General features: G+C 38.1%; 1 pseudogene; it reads right to left on the bottom strand.

Moving 5' to 3' along the window:
* Positions 1 to 2,265: 2,265 nt before the first annotated feature.
* On the bottom strand, positions 2,266 to 2,358 carry LOC113225076 (annotated as a pseudogene).
* Positions 2,359 to 14,590: the final 12,232 nt, after the last annotated feature.

The raw sequence follows: 14,590 nt of genomic DNA, 5'->3' as shown, positions 1-14,590 counted from the left end.
ACAGGGGAGGGTTTAACCTTGGAAACAGGGGTGGAGTTCTAAGGGGAGTAGAAAAAGTTTGATTAAAAAAGTTGTGAAGATATAAACAAGGAGTACAAGAGATGACTAAGATATTTGCTCAATGGCAATGAAGAAATACCCTTAATTTGTATTGGAGCCAAAAGTCAGATCTCTGTGACTTCTCTAGTGGTATCAGCTTGGATTCAGGAGTGGAGATAGCAGGCAGGAAGCACTTTGAGGTAAGATGGAAACCATGAAAGGCCAAAATCAAACTTAGACAATAAATGCAAAGATATATAATCTGCAAAGTATTACGTGCTCCTAATGGGTTGCAACAATGACTACTGCTATTACTGTTATAAAAACCAACTTGTGCTAATAAAATAAAACATCAGAAAAAGATTCTAGGGTGATGGCAATAATGTCATTAAATGATTGACCAAAGGATCCATGCTAGATGAGAGAAAAGTGAAGTCAGAACAGACACGGGTAGACAAGGAGGAGTGGATGACTGGAAATCACAATGAGGAAAAAAAGCATCATAAAGGGGAATGAGATACCATATTAGAGTAAGTAAAGCTAATTGCTATAACAATATCCCCAACCCTAGTGTCTAAGACAGTGAAAGTTCATTTTTCTCTTGAGAAATCTTGTGCTGATGTGCTAGTAGAGTAGCTTTCCTACAGGCGGTGACTCAGACTCAAGATCCTTCTATGCAATAGCTTATTGGAGTTCTCAAAAACGCTGAGTGGTTGGCAAGAGAAAAACAATAGAGATTATACATTATCTGTTAGCAGTCAGTTGGAAATGGTATATATCACTTTTGCCAAAGTTTGCTTCAAGGCCACAACTAGACATATTGCAATTGGGAAATATGGCCTTCCTTTGTGCCCAGAAGAGAAATAAAAAGACTTCCCGAAAAACATAACATCGCCCCCACAACACACAGTCACTGCCCTCACAAGGTAATATTAACGAAGAGCCAGGCAATCATCATTCATTCCATGAGAGAGTGGTAGAGTATGCACTAGGTTCTACCGAATCACAGGGTCAGGAGTGATTCATTCTGGGTGAGTCCAACAAAGCATTACTGAAAGGTCGACTTTAACCTGAGCCATGAAGGATGCCTGGGAGACCACCTAGCAGAAAAGATAAGGTAGAAAATTTCTAATGGAGAGAGGAGCATTAGCCAAAACACAGAACTTTGGAAGAACATGGCATTCTTTTATACATAGATGGTGGTGGAGAGAACACTTGAAGGATGAGGCTTCAGGGAGAGGACAGGCCAGTTTAAAGAATGGAGAATTAATTTTCGGGTAAAATGAGGTCCCACGAAAGATTTCAAAGCAGAAAATTGGCATGATGAGACTGAACGTTAAAAGAATAGCTGAAGCTGAAGTAGAGGAAGCAGAAGTGTAGAATACTGGAGAAGAGCAATATGGAAAATATTTAGAATACTGGAGAAGAGCAACATGGAAAATATTTTACAGTGTTCTTAGAAGTAAAGGATGAAAACGCACATGAAGGCAGGGACAATACGCAGGATCCATCAGTCAGCTTTGGTGATGGCTTAATTAAGAGACTTGACTTTCCGTCTTCATCTCCCATTCACTGACTGGAGGCTATTGACCCTAAACTGAAATCAACCCGTCTTTCACCATCTTCTAACATCTGTAACCCCTTTCTCATACCTCCTCCATTCTGTTTTTTCCCAAGTAACAAAGGACTTCATTTTTTTTTTTTTTTTAATATACTAATAATGTTTATTGAGGAAATCAGGATAAAACTAAAATAACAAAGTATGTAAGAAAGGGGTAATTGAAGTGAAGGCATTTTTTTTTTTTTTTTTTAGGTGGACAGGAAGTAGAATTTATTGGTGAGTATTAAGAGGGGGCAGCACAGTGGAAACCCTCATGAGTGCAGGGCCCGCCATTTGTCCAGAGCACCACGATTGGGAACGTACTTGACCCATCTGGGATGAGCCGCTTCTCAGCCACCATGTCTTCAAATTCATTGGCATTGAACTTGGTGAAGCCCCACTTCTTCGAGATGTGGATCTTCTGGCAGCTGGGGAGCTTGAACTTGGCCCTGCACAGGGCCTCAATCACATGCTCCTTGTTCTGCAGCTTGGTGCCAATGGACATAACTTGGCCAATGTGAACCCTGGCCACAGTGCCCTGGGGCTTTCCAGTGGCACCTCACATGCCTGTTTGGAGCCTACACTGGGGTAGTGCAAGGTCAGAAACATGAACATCCATCTGAAAGGTCTGTCTCCAAGGTCCCTTAGAGCAACCCATACAACAAACAGGCTGCATCACTACCAGGGAAGCTGCTGTTTGCAGCCATTGAGGACTTCATTTTTTTGTTGTTGTTTTGTTTTGCTTTGTTTTTGAGACGGAGTCTCGCTCTGTCGCCCAGGCTAGAGTGCAGTGGCCCGATCTCAGCTCACTGCAAGCTCCGCCTCCCGAGTTTACGCCATTCTCCTGCCTCAGCCTCCCGAGTAGCTGGGACTACAGGCGCTGCCACCACGCCCAGCTAATTTTTTTTTTTTTTTTTTTGTATTTTTAGTAGAGAGGGGTTTCACCATGGTCTTGATCTCCTGACCTCGTGATCCGCCCACCTCAGCCTCCCAAAGTGCCGGGATTACAGGCATGAGGCACCGCACCCGGCCCATTTTGTTTTTAAAAACTCTACCAAGAGGTTGATTAGTTGGTTAGTTTCTGGTAAGAAAGACTGTAAGGATTGACTATAATAGCAGAATTTTGAGCACCGGAAATCTAAAAAGTACATTGATTTTTAACAGAACATTCTTTTATGTTTTCATGAATAAAGCCATCTATACAAGATGCCTCCTTTATTTCTACATATAGTGCTGTAACAAATCCTGCCTCATAGGCAGTAATGGCTTGTTTCATAGACTGCACATTCCTGGTCACTAAAAACTGTTAGCTTTTTTTGAACAGTATCAGTTTGGACCACGATGCCCTATCATTTTCTTCCCTTCCCAAGATGTCTGTCATAGAAGTTTGATCAGTTTACATTGTCAATAACAATGTTGCCAAATTACTTGCAACACTGGAAGAAAACAGATCAAACAGCAAGATCAATGAGACATAACGGAGCCCATAACGGAGCCATAATCTGGTGCTTTGTGTCAGTTGTCCATTAACCGCCAGTCTTGATTGGTACTGTGTTTAAAAATATAAATACTGCTGATAAGTAATGACACCAAGAAATACATTCATAAATGTGAAGTTCAGAGCTTTCTTTTGTGGCTTCATCAGTTTCTTTCCAGCTCCCAGACCCTTACCCTCTTCTCTCTCCCACAGACAACTATTGTTGTCTCTTATCTAAGAAGCATGCCATTCAGTCTCCAATGCAGAAGCTAGTCAGATTTTTCTGTAGAAAAGGGCATTTAGACTCCCAGACAACAGGCTCAATATTAGCTTGAGGTTCTTGTGTGGATGGTTTAAATTGACCCTAAGTTACCAAGCTGTTTTCTATGCCTCAAATGACCACAAGGCATTATTACAGCACTCAAGAACCTTGAAGTTTTAGTCTTAATACTTCTACCAATTGTACCAAGTTCTGCAATCAAGGAACAGAGGGGAAAATCAGGTTCTGCAGAGGGTCTTTTCCAATCAACATTTGTTGAATGCTGTTATAAACCCAGCAGCATTCAACATAAAATGGAATAGGAAGTGAAAATAAACCAAACTGTGTATACACACAAGGAGCTTATTGTCTTGTAAGGAAGATACACACATACACTCCTGACAGAGATATACAATAGTAGTGGAAGGATGGAGCAGAAGGGACAAAGTTAGGAGACATTTGAAAGATAGATTCAACTGGATTATGATATATGATTTTTGACTGAAATGCATTAAACATTTTCCTAAGTAGGTACTTTGCTAAGCCCTTTGCATGCAAAATCATGTCTAATCCTCACAATAACTCTACAGCGTGGGTATTACTGTCCTCAGTTACTTACAAATGAGAAAACTGAAGCTTAGAAAGAAAGGAGAGGCAGCTTTACCAAGGTTTTAAAAAGGGGATGAAGTTGACATTTAAGCCCAGTTATGTCTGATTCCTAAGTCTGCCCTCTTAACCATGATGCTATATGACTTTCTGAGATACTGGGGTTACAGAAAGGGGAGATAAATATGTGGCTGAGTTTTCACGTGAAGGCAATTACAACAATGATGGCATGTTTGCCACACAGCAGAGTAACCCCCATGCTCAGTTTTTAAAATTCAGTAAATGAAAAGTGAATCAGTTCCCCTGAAAAATGAATGATTTTATTGAGTTGAAATACACTTGATTTGGGAAAACAGGAAAACTTTAAACCCATTTTGTTGAAAATACATGACTCTGGAGAAAAGTTAGCGTACTCTTTTTTTGTGTCTTGCTTTGTCACCCAGGCTGGAGTGTAGTGGCAAGATCTCGGCTCACTGCAACCTCTGTCTCCCAGGTTCAAGCGATTCTCCTGCCTCAGCCTCCTGAGTAGCTGGGATTACAGGCGCGTGCCACCACGTGTGGCTAATTTTTGTATTTTTAGTAGAGATGGGGTTTCTCCATGTTGGTCAGGCTGGTCTCAAACTCCTGACCTCTTGATCTGCCCACCTCAGCCTCTCAAAGTGCTGGGATTATAGGTGTGGGCCACCATGCCCGGCCACTATTCTAAACCTTTTATTAATAAGGATTCATTCAATTCTCATGATAGCCCCATGACATTGGTACTGTTTCCCCTCAGTTTACAGATGAGAAAACTGAGGCAAAGAGAGATCATGTTACTTTCCCAAGGTCTCCCATCTTGTAAGAGCTGTACTTGATACTTGAACCCAGGCTGATCTGATGTTAGAGTCATGACCACTAAGACTGCTGCATCTATTTCCAGTTGATGATGAAATAACCCAGAACTACTGGACGCTTATTTGGAGGCTAACCCTGACTCTAGTTTCTAGAATCAACCATGTTTTGTTTGGGGTTATTTTAAGGAAGCTTAAGCCAGTAGCTCAGTTTCATCTTGCTCTGCCCATGGACTGTTTCGGTTTTGGGAATCAGACTTTTCCTTTCTTCCTATAACTAAGCCCTTTTCCTCTTGGGAAACTTTCTCTTCTTGGGCCCTATTCCCTTATAACCAGTAAGAGGCTCTGCCAGAATAATTTTTCTAGGAAGCAGGCCTGCAAGGCTCAAAGCACTGCTTGCTCTTGTTAATCCTCAACCTGCCTCTATGTTTATAATAAGCCCTAGAAAGATGGCTTAGGTTCTGCTACTCACTTACAGATTCCGTCTTGAATCCAGTTCCTTCCAGATCTCTAGTCATGCTTTGCATTCAGGTTAGTCTTCCATTATAATGTCTCAGGCAACCTTGGGGCAGCCCAAAATCTCGTGTTAAGTCCCTTGGATGTCAGTTTTTGCTTGGATGCCTTTTGTCGCTTGCCGCTATGATTTCTGTGCCACACCTTCTGAATGAAAGCATTTCCTAGAGCTGCTTCTCTCCTCCCCACTTCTCAGGTATCTATGCCAGCTACCTTAGGTGGATCTAAACCCGGTGTTCAGATTCACATAGGCAACTCTTTGATGTGGCACATTTTAACATAAATCACATGAAAGGGAGAAGGTGTAGGGGAAGGAAAAGAAGGAAAGGGTGTGATGGGAGAGGCAAGAAGGAGATACAGAGGAAGAAAATGAAAGACTGAACAGAAGCAATCAGGGAAGGAACTAGAGAGGGGGAGATAGAAAAAGAGTGAGGAAGAATAGGGGAGACAATGGTGAGAAAAGAGAAGAGAAAAATGCAGTCATGCCTTTTTAAAAAGTAGAGATGAAAATATAACAACACAATTAATCCTTCCCAGGTAGCAGATACTGTCTTTCCAGTCACCCAACAGAAGCAAAATAGTCCCAATGACTTCAAAATTCCCACAATTAAACTCGAACAAGTCGTGGAATTGTTTGACATACAGAATCCAAGAAGGGTTTCTCTTTGAGTGTTGTCACTACACATTAGACTTCGTAGATTCTCCTTTCCCAAAGGAGCCTTTTTACCTCTGCTTGAATTTTAATGTTCTGTTGGGGAAAATTGTCTTATTTTCACCATTCTCACAAACAGTAGCAAGTATTTTGGTAAATAAAGGAAATTTAAACAGCCTGGGGAGTGCCTATGCAATGACAAAACCAACAGGCAATCTGATAAAAAATTTAATTCATCAAGCTTATTAACTGATCCTTTTATTCATTTGTTTGCTGAGCATCTGCTAGTGCAAGACAAGGTATGCATGTGATGAGATCTTTAGCTGAACTCATGGTTTTATCTGCCTTCAGAGAGACTTCAAGCTATTTTAGGATAGGGGACTTCACACAAATAATTACAACACAAGATAAGAAGTGATAACATGAGAAAATGATATGGATCTTTATGAAGGGAAGGCAGAGCTCAGTGGCTCACATCTGGAATCCCAGCATTGTGGGAGGCCAAAGTAGGAAGATCACTTGAGATCAGGAGTTCAAGACCAGCCTGGGCAACATAGTGTGACACTGTCTCTAAAAAAAAAAAAAAAAAAATGAAAATAAAAATAATTAGCCAGGCACAGTAGCCTGCATTGGTAATCCCAGCTACTTGGCAGGCTGAGGGCAGGGGATCTCTTGAGATCTGGAGTTTGCGGCTGCAGTGGGCAATGATCAAATCACTTACTCCCATCTGGGCGAGAGTGAGACTCTCTCAAACTTTTTAATAATAAAAAAAAGGAAGATTGGTTTTGGCTAGGAAAACAAAGGTGACACTTGAGTGAAACTTCAAGCTCACTGACATTGAACAGAATGCCATAACCCCACCTGGGGAAGCAACACAGGTAAGAATAAAGGTCAAGTAGCGGAGAAGAAAAGTACATGCTCAAGGAGGGAGTCTTATTCTGAAGAATTGCTTTTAGTTTTATTAACGTATTTAAATTGTGTTAGGAAGTTTGAGATGGTATAGCTGACTGTAGTTCTTCATTTTTCTTTCTGTTTATAATTAGATCTCACATTTTCTATTCTAAGATGTTTGATAAATTTCTTGGGCTCTACTACTTGTAAATGAGATAAAAGAATCATATTGTTCCCCTACACTGGATGTTTGTTAAACAACATGAGTACCCATTCCTTCACTGGGGGCCAAGGTAATTCTGAAGTGACAGATTTTCAGGGGCTTAAAAAGATCAAACAAAAGTGTGGATTTGAGAAAGAGACTCATTCCGCGAATGTTTATTTAGTGACCATAAAGGTTCTGTCCTAGGGATACACAGGTGAGTAACAAATGTGAAGTGCTTATAGTTGGGACAAGAAGTCAAGTATCTTTTATAAACCATGCTGCCGTAAGAGCTTGGTGGGAAGAATGGTGACTTTCAGCTGTGGGCGGTGTTGTAGTGAGGAAGCCTTCACAGAGGAAATTGCTCAAATCTTGAAGATGCTGTGGCAGACAGATTATCTGGCCACCCTCGGGTAATGGTGAATACAGCCCAAGAAGACAATGCAATGGTGATGCTCAGGCTGTTCGGAGGAGGTGCTGTTCACTGCTGGCATTCCATGGAGGCTCTTCCTAGAAATGGGCTCCTAGCTGGGCGTAGTGACTCATGCTTGTAATCCTAGCACTTTAGGAGGCCAAGGTGGGCAGATCACGAGGTCAGGAGATCAAGACCATCCTGGCTAACACGGAAAAACCCTGTCTTTACTAAAAATAAAAAATAAAAAAAAATTAGCAGGGTGTGCCTGTAGTCCCAGCTGTCCGGGTGGCTGAGGCAGGAGAATTGCTTGAACCTGGGAGGTGGAGGTTGCAGTGAGCCGAGATCATGCCACTGCACTCCAGGCTGGGTGACAGAGCAAGACTCCATCTCAAAAGAAATTTTTAAAAAAATGGAAATGGGCTCCTGTGCAGAAATGTCCCCAAGTAGTGACAGCTTGGAATTTGCTTGGTTTTGATGTTGTAAATATTGATTGCTTTAAGAGAATTCTGTATTCAGTCAGCTTACTTTTGAAACCTTTCATTAAGGAGAATATTAAACATATACAAAAGAAAACAGAAGAGTATAATAAGCGTTCATCATGTACCCACTATCCAGTTTCTACAACTACCATCTCATGACCAGTTTTATTTTCTCTATGCCCCGATTTCACCTTTTCCCCTTCCATGTTATTTGTTATTATTATTATCATTATTATTTGAAACAGGGCATTGCTCTGTCGTGCTGGCTGGAGTGCAGTGGCATAATCCCGGCTCACTGCAACCTCAATCTCTCTTCCATGCTATTTTAAATCAACCCCAGCCATCAGACTATTTTCCTTATTAATATTCCAGTGTGTCAGGAATGGGATCATCACACACCGGGTCCTATTGTGGGAAAGCAGGGGGAGGGATAGCGTTAGGAGATATACCTAATGTAAATGACCAGTTAAGGGGTGCAGCACACCAACATGGCACATGTATACATATGTAACAAACCTGCACGTTGTGCACATATACCCTAGAACTTAAAGTATAATAATAAAAAATAATAAATAAATAAATAAATAAATAAATAAATAAAAGCTCTTGGAAAAAAAAATTCCAGTGTGTGTCTCTAACAGATACTTTTTAATCTCTTTTTGGTCATGTAGTTTATATTAAGGCAACTTAAACTCCTTTATTGCTATTTTGATTATATAAATAACACATTATCACTATGGACAAATCAGAATATACAAATAAACAAAAAAAAGAATCTGATAATAACCCATATTCCTATGACCTAGAGAGCATTGTTGTTTTTATTTTGTCACATAACGTTCTAGGCATTTTTAATTCATATATAATAGTTGTACGTATTTCTGGAATACATGTGATATTTTTATGCATGCATACAATGTGTAATGATCAAATCAGGGTAAATGGGATGCCCATCACCACAAACATTTATATCTCTTTGTGTTGAGAGCATTCCAGATCTTCTCTTCAGGTCACTTCCTCCGTGTAGACCACCTCACTACAACACCGCCCCCAGCTGAACATTCCACATTTTGAAATATGCAATAAATTGTTGATAATTGTAGTCACCCTATTATGCTATTAAACACTGTAACTTATTCCTGTTATCTAAGTGTGTTCTTGTAGCCATTAACTAATCTAGGTATTTTTCTTATGTATTTATCAAAATAAGCTTGTACTCTACACAGTACATTCTATTTTTCCCTTGATATAATTACACACATCCCTACATCATATATGATGCTTGTGTACTATTTTATTATGTGTATTTATCAGATGTATTCCCCTAGTCTCCTATTATTAGGCATTTTGTTTGTTCTCTAAATTTCCTAAATTTGATTTTTTCTTGATCACTGTCCTTAGCATTCTGTGTTCCTACAGGAGTCTACACATACAGAGCTTCACTGCTCCACTCATCCCGTGCTGACAGGCTTGGAAAGCACTGCTTGACCGTAATACAGGTTGAATTGTTACTATTATTTTTTGATACTTAATACTTTAGAAAGTTACTTCTTGATATTTAAGTTAAACCATTTACAATATGTTCTATTTTGACTTATTTTTTCAAAGGTCTTGCTAATAAATTAGTTTATCTTCAGATAGAGAAAAACTGCAAAATAATTTTTTATAAATTATGTTTGTGATGAACTGACCACAATAATATAGATGGAATGGGCTCATGATGAACATTTTTAATTTACTTGTAGTCTAATTCTTAAGAAAGCATTTTAAAATGAAAATTATCCATAAATTAATATGAAGTCAACGTTTGTTCTTTCCTCATAGCCACGTTCAGAAAGAAATTGTTTTACTATTCCAGATTTGCACACTTTTTAAAATAATTTATTGAGGTGTGATTACTGTACAATAAGTTGAACCCTCTCAAAATGTAAATTGGGTGAATTTTGACATATGTATGTTTGACATATGCTCCAGCAAGACCATTGCCACTCTCAAGATTCAGGATCTTTTCATTACACACACATTTTCCTCTATTTCTCTGATCTGTGCTTAGTTTTTTTAATTAAAAAATTTCTTAATTCAAAGGAACGTTAGGGCTACAGAAAACCTGTAAGAATTATATTATTAAAAAACTCTCATATAACCTTCCACCTGACTCATCCAACTATTGTTAATATTTTGTCATATTTGTTCACCTTCCTGCCCTCCATCCAACCATGACTAAATAAGTCAACATGTATTTTTAAAGAACAGACTGCGTCATCACCAAAATCAGAAAATTTCACATTGATGCAATATAAATATACAGTACACAGTTTGTATTCAAATTTTACTGACTTAACACTGTACTTTATAGCAACTTTTGTTCTCCCAAGCCAGGTTTCAATTCAGAATCTCACATGCATTCAATAGTCGTGTCTCTTTAATTGCCTTTAATTTGGAAGTTGCTCTCTTGCTCTCCGTTCGTGGCATTAACATCATTCTTTATTATGCTTTAAGTACTAGGGTACAAGTGCACAACATGTAGGTTTGATACATAGGTATACAAGTGCCATGTTAGTTTGCTGCACCCATCAACTCGTCATTTATATTGGGTATTTCTCCTAATGCTATCCCTCTCCCAGCCCCCGAACCCCGACAGGCCCTGGTGTGTGATATTCCCCGCCCTGTGTCCAAGTATTCTCATTGTTCAATTCCCACCTATGAGTGAGAACATGCTGTTTGGTTTTCTGTCCTTGTGATAGTTTACTGAGAATGATGGTTTCCAGTTTCATCCATGTCCCTGCAAAGGACACGAACTCATCCTTTTTTATGGCTGCATAGTATTCCATGGCATTGACGTTTTAAAAAGTAGGGACTTGTGTATTGTAGAATGTATTTCAATTTGTACCGGTCTGATTGTTACCTCGTGATTTGATATAATTAGGTAATTTTAGCAAGAATAGCAGATAAGTGATGTCTTGCACTTCTGAAGGCATCACCTCAGGATACAACTAATATCAGTTTATCCCATTATTGGTAATGTTGGCTTTGATCACTTGGTAATGGCAGCTATCTGTCAGATTTCCCCACTGTAAAGATCCTCTTTTCCCCTTTGTAATTAATAGGTAATATATGGATAATTACTTTGAAAAGTTACTAATATCTTTATCCTAATAAAATTTTTCCATTGGTAAGTTGATTAAGCAATGATTCTTGCTTGAGTTAATTATTTGTATCAGGATTGCAAAACAGTTTTCCAATCTTCTATTTCTTATCCATTTATTGCCTGGCATCCTACCATATAGAAGTTTTCTTTCTTCCTCCTTTGATTTGTTTCTTTCTTTGTTTATTGGTTTGTGTATTTTTATGGACTCTAGATTCCTTTTTACTGAATATGTCATCAATTCTTACCGTTTTTCATTGTGATGCTCAAATTTTGCAGTTTGGCCAATAGATGTCCCATCAAACTGGCTCTTGTGTCATGTTGATAGACCTCTCTCCTTCTGAGCACTTTGTTATTCCCTAGGATGAGATGCCCTTCCTGCCTAGTCCTGGTTTTGGACATTTCTCGAAGGATTTCTGATTACTTTCACTGCTAAATATTTAGAAACCAAGATCTCAGTGCTAGGTGAATTTTGTGTCTTAAACATTACCACAATATCATTATCAAACACATTAATAATAATTGTCTCATGTCATTATATATCCAGCCAGAGTACCAATATCCAATTGTCTCATAAATGTCATAAGTCTCAGTCTACACAGTGTGTTGATTTATATGTCTTTCAAGTCTTTTTTTAACTTTTTAACTTTATAGCTTTATTCACTATTTCTCTTTTTGTGTTCTTGCCATTTATTTGTTGAAGAAAGCAAGTTGCTTTTTCTATACAGTTTTGCACAGCCTGGATTTTGCTGGTCAAATCCTGTGACATAGTTTAACATATTATTTTGTCCTCTGTATTTGTATAAATTGGCAGTTGGATCTAGACCCTTTATCAGGTTTGGATCCCTCTTCCTCCTCCCCTTTCTCCTTGGGGCAAGACTATGTCATAGGTGGAATTGCATCCTATCAGGAGACACATAATTCTGCTTGTCTTTCGTTCTGTGATGTCAGCAATGCTGATTATCAGTTAATTCACTTGCAGTTGCAGAATGGTAATATTCTATCATTTCTTCTTCAACTATTAGCTGGAAAGTTGCATAAAGTGGAACTTTCTTCTTTTTCTTGGTTACCTAGTGATACAGTTTATTTAGTAAAGGTAAAATAAATCCTTGAATCTTTCCCTTGACCCATTTTCAAAATAATGAATGCAGTCCCTAGCATTCTCTGATAGTAAAAAAACTATTTTCCTTTTTCATAGTACTCTGAATGCATGAATTTATGCATATTTTCTATATTTTAATCCATTGCAGTTATTATCCTTACTGATGTTCAAATTGCCCCATTTGTGGTCAGTGGGGATCTACTGACACTGGCATGTAAGTCACCTGAAACAATCTTAGTCAGTTTTGCTACCTCCCTTGTTATCTAGTATGGCAAGCTATACCAGGCTTATGTTTGTATTTCCTGCCCTGGATATCAAAATAACATCTGGGAAATAGAGATGGTTATTATTACTGGTTTGGTCATTGTTTGTAGGCTTTTTTAGTGGATCTTCAAAAAAGATGGTTCTTCAAAAAAGATGGTTCTTCAAAAAATAAAATATCTCATGAATTCATTGCAATAATTCCAGTTAAGATTTAGTACTACTGATATATTGCTTAACCTCTCAAACTTACATCTATATCTCCTTTCTCTCTAAAGAAAATTTTACTGCTCAAGGGCACAAGAGATGATAGCATTAGATGTCACATAATTACTCATTTGCTTCATCTCACATTACATACAAAGCACTATTAGAATCACAATACCATCACCAATATGATTACTGGGAGCAGTTAGAAACATTTTTCCCCCTGCTCCTTGCAGAGCAGGGCTAACTCATAGGCAGTGGGCCCAGAGTCAGCCTGAAACATTTTTTACAATTACTTTTGTTGTTAGATTATATCCTCTTTAGAGATGCACATTCAAATTTATGTGTTTTAAAATTTCTTGTAAGTTTCTCTCTATGCATTTATGTCATCAATAGATACAGAGTAGGTTTATTTACTTTGTTGTTTCCAATTTATAGAAACAGTTATTTTGTTTAAATTATATTTTAAAATTATACAATATATTTGTGTCTCTCCAAGGTCAAATCTACAAATAAAATACATTCAAAGGAGTCTACCTTCCAGCTCTCTTCCTCTGCTAAAAACCACGTATCCCTTTATAGTTAACCTCCGTTTTTGTTATTTGCTTACACATAAATGGAAAAATACATCATCCAAAACCCTGGTTGGGATAGTGGTGATAATACTAATATTAGTGATAGTTGTAGTAATACCATTGAAATATTAGAATGCTGTCTTACATGGATGGTGTGTTACAATTTATACCTTTTTATTCCACTCATTGTATCATTTGTATAACTCTATGGGACAAATGTTATTTTCATTTTATAAATACAATCATGTGTCATATAATAACGTTTCAGTCAACAAAAGACCACAGTACAATGTCAGTCTCATAAGATTTTAATGAAGCTGAAAATTTCTATCACCCAGTGAAGTCACAGCTGTTGTATTGTCATACAACAGAGCTGTTGTAAAGTCAGAACGCATTACTCACATGTTTGTGGTGATACTGTTGTAAGCAAACTTACTGCACTGCCAGCCATATAAAAGCATAGCACATACAATTATGTACAGTACACCATATTCAATAATGGCAATAAACAATTATGTTATTGGTTCATCTAGTTACTATACTATATTTTTATCATTATTTTAGAGTGCCCCTCCTTCCACTTACATACTCTTTAAAACTTCACAGTAAAACAGACCCAGGCAGGTCCTGCCGGAGGTATTCCAGGAAGGGTTGTTATTGCCGGAGATGGCAACTCCATGCCTGCTGTTGCCCCTGAAGACCCTCAAGCGGGACAAGATGTGGAGGTGGAAGACAGACGCTGACAATCCTGACCCTGTGGAGGACTAGGCTAATGTCTGTATTTGTACCTTAGCTTCTAACAAAAAAAAATTAAAGAGTTAAACAAAAATAGAAAATAATAAGTAGAAAGAAGCTCATATAATAAGGACATAAAAATATTTCAATGTGGCTGTGTTTTAAACTGTTTTTATAAGAGTTAAAAAGTTAATAAAAGTTAAAAGGTTTATAAAGTTAAAAATTTACAGTAAGCTAAGGTTAACTTATTAGTGAAGAAAGAAAAAAATTTAAATAAATGTAATGTAGCCTAAGTGTGCAGTGTTTATAAAGTCTACAGCAGCGTGCAGCAATGGCCTAGACCTTCACATTCACTCACCATTCACTCACTGACATGCCCAGTGCAATTTGCAGTCCTGCAAGCTCCATATGTGGTAAGCACCCTATACAGATGTAACAGTTTTTATCTTTTATGGCATATTTTTTACTATACCTTTTCTATGTTTAGATGTGTTTAGATACACGAATACTTTCCATTGTGTTACAATTGCCTGCAGTATTCAGCACAGTAACATGCTATATAGGTTTGTAGGAGCAATAAGCGTATCATAGAGCTTTGGTAT

This window comes from Piliocolobus tephrosceles, chromosome 2, assembly GCF_002776525.5.
Source record: "Piliocolobus tephrosceles isolate RC106 chromosome 2, ASM277652v3, whole genome shotgun sequence".
Taxonomy (NCBI): Eukaryota; Metazoa; Chordata; class Mammalia; order Primates; family Cercopithecidae; genus Piliocolobus; species Piliocolobus tephrosceles.
Note: the sequence above shows the minus strand (reverse complement) of the source record. Positions and strands in the feature narration are given on the sequence as shown.